The sequence below is a fragment of the Pongo abelii genome, chromosome 2, assembly GCF_028885655.2.
Source record: "Pongo abelii isolate AG06213 chromosome 2, NHGRI_mPonAbe1-v2.0_pri, whole genome shotgun sequence".
In the NCBI taxonomy this organism is placed as follows: Eukaryota; Metazoa; Chordata; class Mammalia; order Primates; family Hominidae; genus Pongo; species Pongo abelii.
In genome coordinates, this window is record NC_085928.1 from 24,992,744 (window position 1) to 25,010,950 (window position 18,207).

Here is an 18,207-nt window from a genome sequence, read left to right on the forward strand (position 1 = left end):
TCAATTGTCTCCTTTCTCTCTTTTCACTGTTGTCTTCTCATTTGCATATATTTTACATGGACTTGCAGATGGAGGTCAACCACTTTAATTGTGTGAGTCAGAGTGTGTTGGTGGGTAAAACACAGCATAAGTCATATTTTTCAGTGGCAGAAACATTATGTGTGGCATTGGCATTTGAACTTTTTATTATTATTATTATTATTTCTTGAGACGGAGTTTTGCTCTGTCACCCAGGCTGGAGTGCAGTGGCTTGGTCATAGCTCACTGCAGCCTCAAACTCCTGGGCTTGAGTGATCCTCCTGCCTCGTCCTCCTGGGTAACTGGGATTGCAGTTGGGCACTACCACACCTGAATACTTTTTTAAAATTTATTTGTAGAGACAAAGTCTCACTATGGTTGCCCAGGCTGGTCTCAAATTCCTGGGCTTAAGCAGTCCTCCCTGCTCAGCCTCCTGAAGTGTTGGGATTACAGGCATGAGCCACTGTGCCCAGCCTGAATTTCTTATTCTCACCTCGTGAGTTGGTTTAAATGGAAACATTCATTATTTAAATGATCTAGGATACCCTTATGTCAATCTGAATAGAATGTGTCACTACTCTAGAACTGGAAAATATAAAGGTCCCAAGTACTATGTGAAACATTTAGAACCATGGCTTTTAAATGTCCTATATTAAGTCCTGGAGAAAGGACCTAAAAAAATCCTTTAAGTACCTCATGAGACAATATATATCCTGGGAATCTCCAGGGACAATCTAAGCTGTGTGTGATGACTTATTTTTAAGAACCCCTACCATTTATTTCCATTGGATGAATAACCCATCACAGAGATGGGGAAAACATGAACAGTGGTAGAGCTGGGGGCAAGAGATGAGTACAAATTTGGTCAAGTGATTAAACCAGTTATAAATTTATTTAATCATGCTTTTCTGCAGGCAACTTTTCTCCATTTGATCTTAAAACTTCATGAGAGGTTCTGCCATATTGTTTGCAGGTAAACGTTACATGTGCATTCTCTAATCTACCAGATTCAACCACAGAATGGTCATCCCAGTCTAGAGACTCATAAACAACCATGGATGGAGCTGGCATGGCACTTGGAGGCTGCAGATGGTGAGAGGTTGTTGTACAGAGTGTTCAATTTCTCCAATGAATTCATCCAGTCAGACTCTCACACATTGGTTCTCAACAGACTCTTTTATATTCCCTTTTCCCTGCGTAGTCCTTCCAACCTGAAATTCCCTTGCTTTCTCTTTGTATAACTAAATCTTAAGACTCAGGTTCACCTTCTCTTCCTCTGTGAAGCCTTCACTGAATGCAATTCACCCATAACTCCCCTCTCTCACACCCGGATAGCTGGTAGTGCCTATCTTGTCCCACTTCTTAAGTTTCCACATTGTCCAGTACTCTTTGTTAGGTTTCTGGGTATTTAAGAACCACCAGCTGGCATTCCTTGCAGATGGATTCCAGAAGTCCCTGAAAAAGAAATTGTAGAGTCATATTGGAATCATATTGAACACAGAAGGAATAAATTGTTGGGGTTGGGTGGAGGCGGTGACTGGACTCACATGCGAATAGACAGCTGATACACTCTTTCTTCTTGGGAAGATATTTAGCACAGAGAGCATCCTTCTTTTCCTTCTCTGCTTCTTTCTTCCAGAGAGAGGGATAAGGAGACCTGGGCTTGAACCTGAGGAGACCAGACTGGCCTAGACTGGGAAGACTGGGCTAAGCTGTGGTGAGCTGTTTGCAGTTTATAAACAAGTCCTGACATCCCAGTTTGGGTGTTGGCAAGCAATGTCTTCAGCCCAGAGAAAGTTCTCAGAGATGCACCAAGGCCTCAGGCTAAACTGCAGAGTAGGCAAAACTCTTCACCACTGTTCCTCCCACTCCTTCAGTTCCCCAGCACCCCAGATACCTCCAGCCCTCACACTGCCAACTTTGGGCATTCCTTCCTTGGTGTCTAACTGGGCTTGATCTTCATAAAGACTATATGGTGAAGTTAGCTTTTCCTAGTCCCACCAGGTACTGATCTCTTAAAACCAATAAGATGTAGGTAATCAAATTGGCTTTATCTTTCTATTAGGTATTCCAGACTAAAAGCTCCATTAAACTGATGTAATTTAGTAAGGGAGATGTTGGGGGGCTAAGGGCTTTGTCTATCTCTATCAGCTGCTCTCCTCTCCCCACAGGCTAGACTTTGGATAAAATACCAGATAACAGATTTTGTGACTTGGCACATGGCTTCCTTTCTCCCAGACTTCTTTGTGCCTCCCACTTGCAACCAGCTAAAGAGTCATCCTTGTGGGAACAACTGGGAATTGGCACAGAGACTATTGGAAATCACAGGTGATCCTGGAACGGCGTGTCTCCTGAATGCCTTATTAGTACAAGCCTTTTAGGACTACTTGGAACCTTCCAAAGGGAATTTCACTCTCTTAATTTCATACTGAGTGCAGGATAACCTTCTACAATGTTCCCAACTGGCAGCAGCCATCCCTGGATGAAGTACTTCCTGTAAGGAGAAGTTTAGTCCTTTCCAAGGCAGCCTGTTCCATTGTCTGTACTTGTTGGGAATCTCTTTTTTGTATAAAACAGAAGTTTAGGTACAGTTTTACTTTTAAGGAATGTGGAATACATCTCCTCTTCCCCATGACAGCTCTTCAAATTATTAAACAACAGTGTGGTTCTCAGTACCTCTCTCCCTCCCTCTCTATACCCTTACACACACACACACTCTCTCTCTCTCTCTCTCTAGATTAGACATTTACATTTCCTCAATGTTTCTCATCTGACATGGCTTTAAGAACTTACAACCTTTGATTCCCTTCTTTGGACATTACACTTTGTTAATAAGAATTGGCCGGCTGGGCACAGTGGTTTACGCCTGTAATCATAGCACTTTGGGAGGCCAAGGCGGGTGGATCACGAGGTCAGGAGTTCAAGATCAGCCTGGCCAAGATGGTGAAACCCCGTCTCTACTAAAAATACAAAAAAAAAAAAAAATTAGATGCGTGTGGTGGTGGGCACCTGTAATCCCAGCTATTCAGGAGGCTGAGGCAGAGAATTGCTTAAACCCGGAGGCAGAGAATGCAGTGAGCCAAGATCACGCCACTGCACTCCAGCCTGGACGACAGAGCGAAACTCCGTCAAAAAAAAAAAAAAAGAAAAAGAATTGTCTATGCTCCATTTCTAGAAATGGGCTGGAGTTGGGATTCTTACCCCCTTGATTTAATTTTAGTTAACAAGTGTTTATTGAGTATCTAATATGTGTAAGGCCCACAAATTAACAAGGAACCTGTCCCCAAGGAATTCTGTTTTACCCATTGGATAATTAATAGTTCCAATGAGACAGTTAACAATGAAAAATCCAGGTCTTTGCTGTAAGAACCTTCATCGCACAAAGTTTCTCAATCCTATTTTATGCAAATATAACTCACATTCACCTATGGCTTTCTTCCCTTTTGTTATTAGGCAAATATTCTTTCCTTCTCAATTATGTGCTTCTCTGGAGTCAAGTAAGAGTGGAGTAACAGTTCTACCTTTGTTCATTCACTTAATGGATGTATTAGTTAGGGTAGGCTGAACTGCTGTCATAAATACACGCCAAATGTATAATGGTTTGAACACGATAGAAGTTTGTTTCTCATATAATTGCTCAAGGGAGGTGCTCCTGGCTGAAGTGCAGCACTCTTTCACAAGGTAGTTAAGGGACCATGGCTTCTTAGACCCTGTGGCTCTACAGACCCTTAAGGCCACATCACCCAGCCCACAGAAAGAGTGTGGAAGAACACAGAATAATTGACCCAGACCTGTTGAGGGTATACAACACTTCCACTTACATCTTTGGAAAGAATTTAGTTATTTAGTTACATGATTTTACTTCACTGCAAGGAAGACCAGAAAATATAGGTGTGCTCTGTGCCCAGGAAGAAGGGGAAAAAGGATTCTAGTAGACAGCCTGCAGACTGCCAAAATGACAGAATTTTATTTCTACTTTTAACCACTGTTGTTCATAGCCTTAGTTTAATTTCTATAGAACTTCCATAATTTCTTGGCTATGTTGTTGGATGACCACTGTAGCAAAGGAGGGTTGGGTGTGTGGTTCAGCAGTAGGTGAGCAGGAAAATCTCGGAGGCAGCATCATGGCAGCTGAGTCTGGAGGACTGGAGGGAACTGATGGTGCAGGAGGCCAGAGGAGACTGAGAGTGTGTGGCCAGAGGCCCTGTGCAGAGGTTAATCTGCTGAATAGTGAAAGGGGAAGATGACTGAGACAGGAAGAAGCCAGGAGTATGAGAAGAACTTTCTTTTAACACCTCAGCATGGGCAAGGATATTGTACACCTAACACTACATATGTTTCAGGAAGTTTCCGAGCAATGAAGTAGCTTCTCCAGTAATGTGTTTACATTTGATCAATCAGTGAAAAGCTACTTATTGATCTCCCATGATGTGCCTGGATCTATGCTAGGCTCTCTACCAAATACAAGCCCTATTCTTTTTTTTTTTTTTTTTTTTGCTGGAGTCTCACTCTGTCACCCAGGCTGGAGTGCAGTGGCGTGATCTCAGCTCACTGCAACCTCCACATCCCGGGTTCAAGCAATTCTCCTACCTTAGCCTCTTGCGTAGCTGGGATTACAGGCGCCCACCACCACGTCTGGCTAATTTTTGTATTTTTAGTAGAGACAGGGTTTCACCATGTTGGCCAGGCAGGTCTCAAACTCCTGACCTCAGGTGATCTGTCTGCCTCAGTCTCCCAAAGTGCTGGGATTACATGCGTGAGCCATTGCGCCTGGCCACAAGCCCTATTCTGAAAGAACTTATAATCCAACTAGTCAAACATAACATGTACCTAAAATAACTCAATAGCATAGGAGAAAACTGAGGGCAAAATATACGGATATTAACTCTCCAGATTAAAAAAATTCAAAAGAACAATTGATCACTGAGGGCCAAGATAGTCAAGGAAGGCTCCATAGAAGAGGTTGGAATAAAATGACTGGGATAGAAAGGGAGACAAAGAAAAGTGTACCAGCACGGGTGGAAAAGGCCAGAATGAACAGTTAGAGCACCAGGAGAGTGGTGGGGTGAAAGGCTATAGAGGTAGGCATTGGGCCCGACCATGGGTAATTTTGAAAATCAGGAATAGGCACCTAGACTTGGTATGGTAAGAAACAGAGAAAACACAGGCCCTGTCTTTTATCTTTACCATGATGTTTTCCAGGTTAACAAATCTACTTGAAAGCATCTAACCCTTAACCTGATAGATGTTAGTAAACATTTATTCACCCCAGAGAGTAATAGATTGGCGGTGGTGTGCAGAAAATACTTCATTCATTCATTCTTCAAGCATCTATTGGATGTTTTCTACACACCACATTCTGAGCTAGACACAGAGGATGCAAAATTATAATAAAGCCATGGTATCTCCTTGGGGTTAGATTATCATAGACTGGATCCTCCTATCTACTGGTAACCAAGAGGTGCACAGTTCCCATACCTGTGCTGTGTTTCTACCTTGCCCCTTGTCAAAGTAATGCTGTCTATCTCGCCCACTTAAATCTGACCCCAGAGATCACTTCTTGTGTTTATCTAAAAACCAGGTTTGTGCCCATTTCCTTATGCTCATTAGGGCAGGTTAGGTTCCCAGTGCTGAATTGCTGGCCTCCTTGGAACACCAACCAAAACAAAAAATATCAGCCTCCTAGTATGTCTGGCAAGAACTTCTGAGATAAATCACAAAGTGTTTCAAAATCTGAGGGAGGCCATCCAAATGTAATGGATAATTACTGTGATCACCACCAAAGATGGCCGGTCCTCCGCTCCTTGGGGCATGGTCTCTCAGAGCTAGGTTCTCATGATCATGCGTGTGCAAAGGGCCCTGACTTACTTTTGGATTCCTTTGCTTATAGACTATGCATAAGAGGCCAAGTTTGGCATCCACAAGTAACTATTTTCAGGCACATCTATCTAGTTTAGCTGGAGCTAGTTTGTTTACAGACAATGTGGTCTGCACACAAGGCTGGGAGTTCAGGCGCTAAATAGAATTCCCGCTCAGTTTCTAGCCTGCTGTATGGCCTTGGGTAACCTGCATAACTTCCTTGTGTCAATTGGTTCTTAACTGTCACCTCAGAGCCATGCTGATTTGTCTAAGAGATGTTTGGAGGGATGAACCGTTTATCACCTCTAAACTGATTTTTAAATACTGACATAAGGACTCCTGGTTTCCAGTCTGACATATAAGGAACTTAGAAGTCACCATTCCATTCTAATAATAAGTAAGAAACCAAGCACAGAGAGTGATGGTTACCAGGGAATGGGAGGGGTAGGAAATGGGGAGAAATAGGTCAAAGGGTACAAATTTGTAGTTATGTAGGATTAGTAAGTCTAGAGATCTAACATACAGCATGAGGACTACAGTTAACACAACTGTATCATAGACTGAAAATTTGCCAAGAGAGTAGATTTTAGGTGCTCTTAACACACAAACACACTCACACACACACACACACACAAAGTAACTATGGAAGATGATGGGTGGGTTAATTTGCTTGGCTGGAGTATTGTACTGTGTATAGGTACATAAAAATATCATGTTGTACACCTTAAATATATACAATTTAAAAAGCCAAACAAACTACAAAATCAGCAACTCTTCTTAGATCTGTCAGAGAAGTGAGGCCACAGGGCAATCACTGCCCCCAAAATTGGAGAGACAGACAGGTGGATACAGAGCATCCTATGGGATATCCGAAGTGATCACATTTTAACCCAAAGAAAAACACCAAGAAATTCCAAAATGTAAAAATAGTGCAGAAGGCATTTTCTGTTCATGATGTAATATAGCCCGATTTTAATAATAAAACAAAATAATAAAACAACAAAATATTCTAATATCTAGGAAAAAAAGCCCGAAACTCTTTTTAAGGCAACTCTTGGATCATAAAGACAATCAAAATCAAACCTAATATTCAGAAAATAATAAAATGTTTAAATTTAAAATAAAAATATGTTTTAAGGAAAGATAGAAGATAGATAGAAGCTATGAAGCTATATGAAAAAGAAAGCAAGGAAATGAAAAGGAATTCAGCATGATCTTTATCTCTGGTGGGTGGAGGAGTGGTATGGACAGAAGCAGGGGGAGGGAATGGGAGGGGCAATATAGGTAGATGGAGGTTATTGTCAAGATGCGTTGGGTGATGGGTCCATATTTTAAAAATTATGTTAAAAAATGGAAGAACTAAACAAAAAATGGCTATGCATTTACCAGTGATGAGAGTGTAACATAAATTAACGATGATGATTAATCCAATTCTGTGCCAAAAACTAATTTAGAAATAACTACATACTAGAACCTAAGGAGTGCAATTTAAAGCAGTGCTCAGAGGAAAATTCATAGTCTTCCATATGTAGAATAATAAACAAAATGACTGATAATGAAAGAAATAACATCTGACTCAAAGAATTAATAAAAAGAACTGAATGATAATAACAAACCTAAAGAAAGTAGAAACTAAAAGCAGAAATTATTTAACTAATAACAAACAAAGTGGTATGTGTAGTGGTCAGATTGAAATAAATTATGGACTATCCATACAGTGCAATACTCTGTGGCTATGAAAAAGGGAAGAGAAAGCTCTCTCTGGATTGATAGGGAATAATTGCCAAGCTACGTATAAGAGCTAAGTAAAAAAAAAAAAGCGAAGTGCTTTTGTGTAACATATGCTATCATTTGTCCTTTGTGTAAGAATCAGGAAAGATAAAGAATATCTACACACACACACACACACACACGCACATATATATGCACATATGCACGTATATATGTGCGTGTGTGTATATATACACATATACACATATATATGTATATATATACACACACACCCCCCTGCACATATATGTAATTGCTGGTATATGCATATCTCTGGAAATATTCATCAGAAACTTGAAGCATTAGTTGCTACTGGCTGGAAGAAAGAGTAGGAGGGAAATTTTTTACTACCTTTTTGCACCTTTTAAATTTTGCATCACATGTATGTGCATACTTATTTAAAAATTAAGTTAAATAATTGACAAGTAACTTATTTCTGGTTTTTAGAAATATGGAACTGAACAAGCCTTTAAATTTAAGATCATAAAATATAGCAAGAAATAGTTTTATTTTTCTAAATAACATTTTTATTTTCTACGTATATATTTTTCTAAATTATGTATTCCAAGTCCAGTTATGAGAGAGAGATTGTGGGAAATGAAGGGAGTGATAAACCGCAGGAAGAGAGAGGGACCATGGGAAATGAGACTAAGAGTTAGACGGGAGCCCAGGAACCTACGCCGAAAGAGAGGAGCCAGACAATCAGAGAAGTTTGGTGAAACAGAAAGAAGTACAGGCATTCTACAAGTTCTAGGATCAGGACAGTCGGGTAAAATGTTCTTGCAACAATGCCTTCCATCTGGGACACGAGCTTTAGAGCAAGCTATCCTGTTACAATAGTCTTTGAAATTATGTGAGAAAAAAGTGTTTATTTTTTCCATTGAAACTTAAGAGTTTTCTCATATGTGAAAAGAATTAACAAAGGTTTAAGAGAGTCACTTAGGAACCTAGTATGTCTTTGACATTCAAAAGTGGTTGAATTGCTTCGTCTTTGTTCACAAGAGAATTTGGATTCCACTATTAAATAATGCCAGGCAGCTATATTTGAAAATAGTGTTTATTTCACCTTTTAAAAGCCTCCCTTGACCACAAATAAGTCTAACTCAAGAGGGTATAAATAATGTTTTATTTTTCCAATTTTTCAATTAAAAATATCAAACTCCTGGAGGAGCCACCCTTAGAAAATGAAGCACAATATCAGCTTAATAAAAGAAAAATTTATGTTTCCGGTTACAATATCTTGGCTTGAATAATTTCATCTCAGAATGCAAATGTAAGATAGAGTGAAGTTAAGTTGGGACCCAATCAAGTTTTGAAGCTTCCCATTTCTGGCATATAAAATAATGCAAGTTTAACGTTTTGGGAGACACCATTACCTCTATTGCCACCTGCTGGTAAACATACGTCTCATTTAATTCAGTTAATGGCTCACCCCTGATTAAACACATTTTGGATCCTGGAGATAGATTTGCAGTGAAATAACTTTTGCTGCTTCAGAAGTGGTCACTAGTTTACGGATGCAGTGGCTGATGCATCACGAGGATTGGTTGTGCTGAGCTATGTCCCTTAGTACGTAGGACAGCCGAAGACAGCTTGCACTGGTATGTGGATTTAGACAGGCCTTCCTCTGGCAGGGCCTCCTGCTCTCCCAATTCTTTAAGTTTGTCTGTTCTCATGTCCATCAAAACATAGGATTCTTCTCCTTAAAGAGATCAGTTTTTAAAAACACTGAATGATTCTGAGTCTTAATTTAAAAAATTTTAATCAAAGGCTTTTTACCCTCCAAATGAACATGGACCACACACATATATACACTCATGCATACAATTGCTTCATTTTGGTTCTGAGGTTGAAGTCAACACTGATGAACAGAGATGCTTTTATTTATTCTGCATGCAGCCTCTCTCTTGCTTCTCCCACTCACATGCTTTATTCTTCTGCTCTTTCAAAACCTGCATTCCATGCTCAATACTTGTGCATTTAGCTGCAGCACAAACACTCATAACTCACAGTGTGGCTAATATTTACACATTTTCTTATAAACATAAGGAGCCTACTTTATCTGGAACCCTCACTTTATCTGGAATTTTAATAAGCAGAAGGAAAAATATGACCATTTTCCTTCTATGGTACCACTTCATGACGCTAATTGGTCATAATGTTTCCCCCAAATACTGTAAGATTCTGATGTAGCCTTTGTTACCCATTTACTTATTTAAGAATAGTTGGGTGGTTGGTTTCAAGTTTTTGGTGATTCTGACTAGAGCTGCTATAAACATGCATGTACAGGTTTTTGTGTGAACACAAGCTTTCATTTCTCTAGAGTAAAAACCTGAGGGATGGGATTATTGGGTCATTGTGTATGTTTAACGTTTTAAGGAATTGCCAAGCCATTGTCCAGAGTCGCTTTACTACTTTGCATTCACATGTGCAGTGCATGAGATTTCCAGTTGCTCCACATCCTTGTCAGCACTTGGTATTGTCAGTATTTTTTATTTTATGTATAGTGGTAACACATTGCAGTTTTAATGGACATTTCCCTAATAATGAATAATTGTTGAAAACTTTTTGTGTGCTTACTTATCATCTAGCTATCCTTTTTCGTTAAGTGCCTGTTTAATTACCCATTTTTTTTACATTGGGTTGTTTGCTTTCTGTTGTGTTTTGAGAGTTCTGATATATTCTGATTATGTCTTTTGGTAATGTAGTTCTTGAATCATCAAAAAATGTATGAATATTTAAAGTTTTTTATTGTAAAGTTTTTAATTATATTTACTTCTTGGTGATTTACATATGCAAGCCACATAAGTCTATTAATTAAACTTTTCCATCACCCAGAACTGTGTGTATTTTGAATGATTGGGTGCTTTTTAAAGAGGCCCAGAGGGAAAGCTGGTAAGCTGCCCCAATCAGAGTCTGGAAAGAGCCATTTGGTGGATTCACAAAGGCAAGTCCAGGGTTTTTAGTCTTTAACTTGAAGATCCAGAAATGTGACTTGGTTGAGCCAGGCATGGTGGCTCATGTCTGTAATCCCAGAATTTTGGGAGAATGAGATGGGAATATTGCTAGAGCCCAGGAGTTTGAGACCAGCCTGGGCAACATAGTGACTCCCTGTCTCTTAAAAAAAGAAAAAAGAAATGTAACTTAGCCAGTGTCCCAAGAGCTGATCCCACTTGAGGATGTTTATTCATGCTAGCAAGGCTCTCAAGAGACCAAAGTGCAAGACCAGGGTAGCAGCTAATGCACTAAGGGGGCCTCTTATGTCTTCTCCTATAGTCCCATCTGATATTCACAAGGTTCCTTGAGGAGCTTGGAGTCAGAATAAAGGGGATTTAGCTGTATCAATGGTTGTGACAGAATTTTTACTAGGTCATGGTGAAAAAAATAAGCATAATTTAACTTTTCTTAATGGATTCAACTTAAAGGGCTACCCTTTATTTTGAGATTATATCCTTTGTACAACTTTGGCAAATTCCATATGAATTTATTTTCTTAGGGTGTATTGATGACTTACTGGCCTAGAAACAATTCTGAAAGTAAAGGGCCATTTTATGTTATAATTTCAGTCCTATCACCTGGATTTCTGAGACCTTGGGAGCTACCTCCCTCCCACTTCCTCATCTATATGTGTGTAAGTCAACTGAACTTGGCATTCAAGGCCCTATACAATCTGACTCTTAGCTTCCAATTTTATTTCAATTCACCTTACCATGAGAATCCTCTCCAGGTAAACCAGTCTTCTTGAAACTCCCAATATGCTGTGCCTTTGCTTGCCACTGGATATTTGCTGTATGATTTCTAGCACACCACTCCCTCCTCCACTGATCTTCTTTGATGTCTTTTAAGCCTGAAGTGAACACATACTCCTCTGGGTTCTTATAGCACCTGTCTTCAGTACCATTCCCAAAGCATTTATCCCACAATATCTTTCATTGTTGGTGACTCATGTGTGCTTTAATGAATGATCAGATAGTGCCCCCATTGGATGGCAAACTTCTGAAGGGGGAGAAATAGAGGCCTACTTTTTAGAAATCTCAGCATGTCTCACAGCAAATAGCACAGTGCTTCTCACAGCAGATCTCAATAAGTGTCTGTTAAAGGAATGAATGAAGAAATAAATGTATGAGAAATAGTATATTTAAATTCTTGCAACAGAATTCCTCTTTTCACCCATGGTTAACTATGTATTTTGATACTTGAACACATTCTTATACACACATCCTATATAAATATACAAATCGAGGGCTCCTTTGGGCTATCTCCTCAGACGTGTGAGTCTGTAAGTGTGGCCTGCACATCAGCATGCCCAGGCAGAAGGAAAAACAAGCAGGCACTCCCAACTGGGGAAGTCATTTGCAGCTCTTCTCATTATTACTGGCTGAATCTCCTTATTTAAAACAAACAAAGAGCTGGAAGTAGCAACTCAAGTGGCCAGCTATTAGCAAGTTCAGTTATCAAAACACAGACCTGGTCTTTAAACCTATAAAACAGCAAACCCTAAAAGTCTGCTCCTGACCTTTAGCATCTCTGTGGCCAGCTGGAACCTCCCCTAGCTCTCCCTTTAGGACCCTTAGGGGCCATGCATTCGTATCACAGGGAGGCTATTTTTAGATTTTATTAGGCTGAGAGCATTTTCATTAATCTCAAAGGGCATCTCTCTCCTTTCCTTTGCTTCCTATGCCACAGGGCAAAGACTCCACCCAAAGGCAATCCAGCTACCATTTTCCACATAGTCTATGGTTAGTCAGAGAAATGTCTAAGGGCTGCAGAGAAGGAAGGCCTGAAATTTAGATCCTAGAGACAAGAGGGCTACTGTAGAGCCAGCAAGAATGACCAAAAGAGGAAATTGGAACACGATCCAGGCCACAGGAGGGAGATGTGGTTCGTCTCCTGTTTCTGATGTCCACTGAGTGGTCCCATAGTCTGGCCTGCTCAAGTACTGGCCTATCCAAGTGCAAGCCAAGGGAGGGAAGTGTCATTAAACATCCTTTAATCTGTGATGCTTGTGAATCATCATTGTGGTCAAGAAAATGGACATCAATCCTAATGCTGTAGATGGAAAAGGGGTGGAAAACAGAAAGGAATTTATAGCAACCACAGGCCACAGCCTGGCAGTGTTTTGTTTGGGTTTTTGAAATAAATTAGGTCTATCACCTTTTTGTTGTCCTTTACTTCTTTCTCTTAAAAAGTAGAGCATATGAAAATACTGGTTGCGTAACTGTTCTATTTGATTATATAATACCTACTTTATAGAGCTGAATAAAACTGCATTACACAATTATATAGTGTGATCTCACCTACACAATGAAAAAGAAAGATGGAGAGAGGACTCAAAGGAACTGTACCAAAGTTAACAGTGAGTGACTGGGCAGTGGAGTCATAGATAATATTTCCTGCTTCTTTATACTTTTCTTTCAACATTTTCTCTAATCAGCATTTATTACTCTGAAGATCTGGAAGATGCTGATCAAAATTTTTTTTGAAAAAATAAGATTATATTGTACAGAAAGGTTGTTTTCAACCTAATTTATCTTTCAGAGGTTTTGCCACTTTCTACCTATGTGACCTTGAGTAAGTTACTTAACCCTTTGAATCTTAGCTTCCCTCCTCCGTAAAATGGGGATAATAAGTACTTACTTCCATCAAAGAGCTGTGTGAAAATTAAATGAGAAAACACAAACAACTCATCTAGTACTGAGCCTGATGAAGCACAGATACTCAATAGTGGGTAATCAAAAACTGTGAAGTAACACCTCTCATTTCTTATAGGGTTAACAACTTCAGGACACTGTTTGGGCCAGTCTTGAAAATGGAGGGACTCCATTTACTTCCTGCCACTGTGATAGTCCACGGTATGATTTCTTGCTTTTCTTCAACTATGCCTGAGAAAGGCTTGACCCAAATTTCAGAAGATTAATGAAGTCCTAAGGGCAATTATGTAAGTGTAAATAATGGAATGATGTGGTAAAATGCAGGCACATGTGCTTTGGATTTGGAAAAACCAGAGTCTAAATTTTTCTAATTACTAACTGTGTGATCTTAGGCAAGTGACTTTAGTTTTTGGAGTCTTGATTGCCTTACATTGAATAATTCTAACATCCATTGAGTCATTATTATGTGTCAGGCACTAGGCTAAGCATTTTATGTACATTAATATATTTAATCAACATGGCAACCCCATGCCATGTAATTATTATCCCCATTTTACAGATGAGGAAGAGGTAAAGGAGGCTGCCTGAGGTCACAGAGCTGTATATTGGTAGTTTGAATTTTAACTTAGTCTGACACTAGAGCCTATTTTCCTCACCACTATGCCTATTTGAGAAATTTCATACATAGTGTCCCCAAAGGATGTATGTTGGGAAAGGTATTAATATTCCAGATGTAGCATACCAATGTCTCAGATGAATAATACTTGGGGTCATTTCTTTCTCGTACTCCTTTTCTTTTTTTTTTTTAAATAAAGTCTGGCTCTGTTGCCCAGGCTAAAGTGCCATGACTTGATCACGGCTTACTGCAACCTCAGCCTCCTGGATTGAAGCAATCCTCTCACCTCAGTCACCCAGGTAGCGGGGACTACAGACACATGCCACCATATCTGGCTTTTTAAAAAAATTTCTGTAGCAATGAGGTCTCACTAAGTTGTCCAGGTTGGGCTCAAACTCCTGGGTTCAAGCAGTCCTCCCACTTGGCCTCCCAAAGTGCTGGGATTATAAGCGTGAGCCACTGCACTCAGCCCACACTCCTTTTCTTAATACTTAGAGCATTTCAAGGAAAGGCAACAATTAAAAAAATTCTTTAGTTTGTTACACATCATCTTTTAGACATTGTGCTAATATTGGCTTATTATTCCAATCCTAACACTACTAATGACGGTTACCACTAACTGAGTTCTTGTAAGTTACCAGGTACTGGGCTAAGGGCTTTGTATGCTTTACCTTAGTGCATCCCAACAATAAATTTATGAAGTAAGCTTTATTAGTCTCATTTTGTAAATGAGAAAAACCGAGACATAGAAAAGTTAAGAAACTTGGCAAAGTTCACATGAATAGTGAATGGTGGAACCAGAATGCAAGCCCAAATCTGTCTGGTTTTTAAGTCTCTGCATTTAATCATCTTATTGCACTAGCTTCCCACCCTCCTCATCATGTTTTGTGTTTATCTATGTGGCTTTAGAGTAGCATGAAGGATCACACTGGGATCAGATTATTCTGGAAAGCTATCCAGTACTGTGCTTTTTCTACTTTCCGTTGAGGCTGGAGAGGCAAGATTCACCATGATAAGGCTGAGATCACCCAGTGGCCTAGCACCTTAGGCTTAGGTCAGCATGTCAAATCTGCTATACACTATTGTAGTGGTTGCTAGTGCTGTTTGCAAAATCGTTCATTTTCCTTACTTCTGGGCATAGGGAAGACCGAAATTCTTGAATTCCTATGGTTGAGTGGAATCTTATAACTAGTTATGACCTTTGAATTTTGTGTGGAAGTGACATGCAACAGACACTTCCATCCAGGCTGGAGCCTGGAGCCTATCTGTGACTTTTTAGAGCTTTCTTTTGTCTTTGGTACAATAGCCAGCAGCATTCAAAATAGTGGCTGCTCCATCAGCCTGGGACTCCAGGTGACTACAATAAGCAAAGTTTCCTGCTGAAATGTGATGAATACGTAGCTTCAGTAAAAAAGAAACTGGCTGGGCGCGGTGGCTCACGCCTGTAATCCCAGCACTTTGGGAGGCTGTGGTGGGCGGATCACTTTAGGTCGGGAGTTCAAGACCAGCCTGACCAACATGGAGAAACCCCGTCTCCATTAAAAATACAAATATAGCTGGGCGTGGCGGCGCATGCCTGTAATCTCAGCTACTCGGGAGGCTGAGGCAGGAGAATCACTTGAACCCGGGAGGTGGAGGTTGCCGTGAGCAGAGATCGTGCCATTGCACTCCAGCCTGGGCAACAAAGAGTGAAACTTCATCTAAAAAAAAAAAAAAAGAAACCTTTATTATTTAAGCCACTCAGATTTTAGAGTTGTTTGTTACTGCAACATAACCTAGTCTGTCCTGACTGATACAATCATGTAGCACATCGTGGACCATACAAGCAGTGCCTGGACATCAGTGTGCTAGTTGCCAATGTACTGTGTCCATGACTATCATCAGTGTAGGGGAGGAGAGAAAGACTAAAGGGAAGGTAGAGGTTGGGAGAGACAGAGACAGAGACTAACTTTCACTTCTGGCAGAACCTTTAGGAAGCTGTGTCTTTTATTGTGATGAAACATCAAGGAACCACAAGGGCTGTGACTGTGTCTTGCTCAGTATTTGCAGTGCTGAGTAAGGTGACTGACACTTATTAAATATTGCTGATTTCATAATATCAACGTTGGACTAGCATTTTATAAACAATAAAATCTTTAGGAATACACGTTCTTGGAACATTTTACATGGTTTTGGGATTTAATTTAGCCAAAATCAATCCAACTTTCCTAGTTAGCTTTTTAAATGTGGCTAGCTTAATTCCTTTGCCTTTTGTCACTTATTAGTTCAAGGTTTCTGGCCCTGGGGTCTCAGGATACTGGGCACATGACGTTTTTTAAAGGGGGCCTCCCTGTGCCCTTTTCTCCATCAGAAATTAGCACAATCCTTATGCTTCAAAATGAAGTGGGGAAGCACATTCATATTCAAATAAGAGTTTTCGCTCTAATTTAAAAATAAATTAATAAATACTTTAGCTCAAATCTATGCTTAATCTGAAGATCCATGATCCATTAATGGAGTGCGGAGCTGCTCATGTAGGGGGATGGGTGGAGGTGACTCATTCTGTAGAGCAGCAGCTGCAGCCATTACATAGACAAGCTGCCAGACCCCACAGGCCAGGAGAAAAGAGACAGGGAGAAGGAAAAGGAGGAATGAGTGCTCTTAGAGCAAAGAAACAACCTTGTGCTTGCATGAAGTCCTGCAAGGTTGAACGCCTCTTCAGGTAATTCCCTTCTTCTTCTTGTCAGTCATTATTCCATCATTTCTTTCAGGAATCACTTGCCAGCAAGCCAGTGTCCTACCGTCACTAGACTGTGACTTCCTGGAGTGCAAGCATGATGTCTTATTCATCTCTTAGTCATCCTACCCCACACTTTGTGCCTAGCATGGTGGGGGCTACGAGTAGATGTTTGAGGAGCAAGTGATACCTCAGGAGCTGGGACCATCCTGTAAACTACAACTAAGTGACCCTGAAAGGGGGGCCATTAAACTTCTGCTGCCAGCCCTAACTGAGGGCGTGGGTTGCTCACTTTTCAGTTTGCACACAAGCTCATTTGCAGCTGCTTTCATCATTTATTTGATTCCTCTGCTTTCGACAAGTTGATGTTGGGAAAGTTCGGCTAACTATCCCCACAGCTCCCCATGTGCAGTGTGGGAAGAATGTTTAAAGCTGGCTTCATAGAAGGAGTGAAGGCTAATGTTCAGTTCAGAGGAAGGATAATAGCTGGAATGCATAGTTCAGCGTCTGTCTCTGCCATCCAGGGGCTGGGACATTGGAAGGTTTGCTTCTACCAACAGATTAGTTAAGAAGACATTGAAGGGCATAAAGGCCACAGTAAGATATGTTCTAAGACTTGGAAATACAGTTTAAATAAGAGTTAAACCACTAAAATCCACACACAATTGATGTAATTAGTCATCTTTGGAAGTAAAGTAAAAAAATCATTTATAAATGTGTGAGCCAAGAGCTTAAGGATACCTAAGAAACCAATCAAGGTGAACTAAGAAAAATCTCAGGGAATCAGCAAGGGCAGTACTTAGAACCCAACCAACTGTATGCATACTGCTTGAAGAATGCTTTAGAACAAAATGTATCTGTCTGGGGAGTGGGGTGGGTAGGAAGAAATGATCAGTTACAAGAATAAAGAAAAAAGGGGCCGGGTGCGGTGGCTCACGCCTGTAATCCCAGCACTTTGGGAGGCCAAGGCAGGTGGATCATGAAGTCAGGAGATCGAGACCATCCTGGCTAACACAGTGAAACCCCGTCTCTACTAAAAATACAAAAAAAAAAAAAAAAAAAATTAGCCAGGCGTGGTGGCATGCACCTGTAGTTCCAGCTGCTGGGGAGGCTGAGGCAGGAGAATGGCGTGAGCCCGGGAGGCGGAGCTTGCAGGGTGCTGAGATTGCGCCACTGCACTCCAACCTAGGTGACAGGGCGAAACTCCGTCTCAAAAAATAAAATAAAATAAAATAAAATAAAGAAAAAGGTGGGGTGTTGCAGAGGCAAATGTTGGTAGACCCACTCAGGTGCTATAACAGCTCTGGACAGAGTCTTCTTGTCCTTGACTTGCTGAGAGAGCCTAAAGCATCTCAATGGAGAAACACTTCTGAAGCTTAACTCACTGCCTGCATTCTGAGCCAGTGTGCTGATTTGGCCAAAGTGAATAACCAGTACTCTTATTAGTTGTATTTTTCTGGGTAAATTAACAAACTGGCGTGTGTGTGTGTGTGTGGCTTGGAGGCGGTGCCAGCACCTGGGGCATGGAGGATGCTACTCTAATGATGTCAAGAGAGTCAGGATCTGGAGTCTGAAAG

At 40.6% G+C, this 18,207-nt stretch overlaps 1 long non-coding RNA gene across 1 annotated transcript in view; it reads right to left on the reverse strand.

The window, feature by feature from the left end:
- Positions 1-8,187: 8,187 nt before the first annotated feature.
- LOC129058477 (uncharacterized) overlaps positions 8,188-18,207 on the reverse strand; it is a 101,275-nt gene continuing 91,255 nt past the window's right edge. Inside the window, exons 3-4 of the long non-coding RNA XR_008523602.1 lie at positions 11,357-11,738; positions 8,188-9,349 (exon numbers count right to left, since the gene is read on the reverse strand). This is a non-coding gene — a long non-coding RNA (uncharacterized LOC129058477). The remainder of the gene's footprint in view (positions 9,350-11,356; positions 11,739-18,207) is intronic.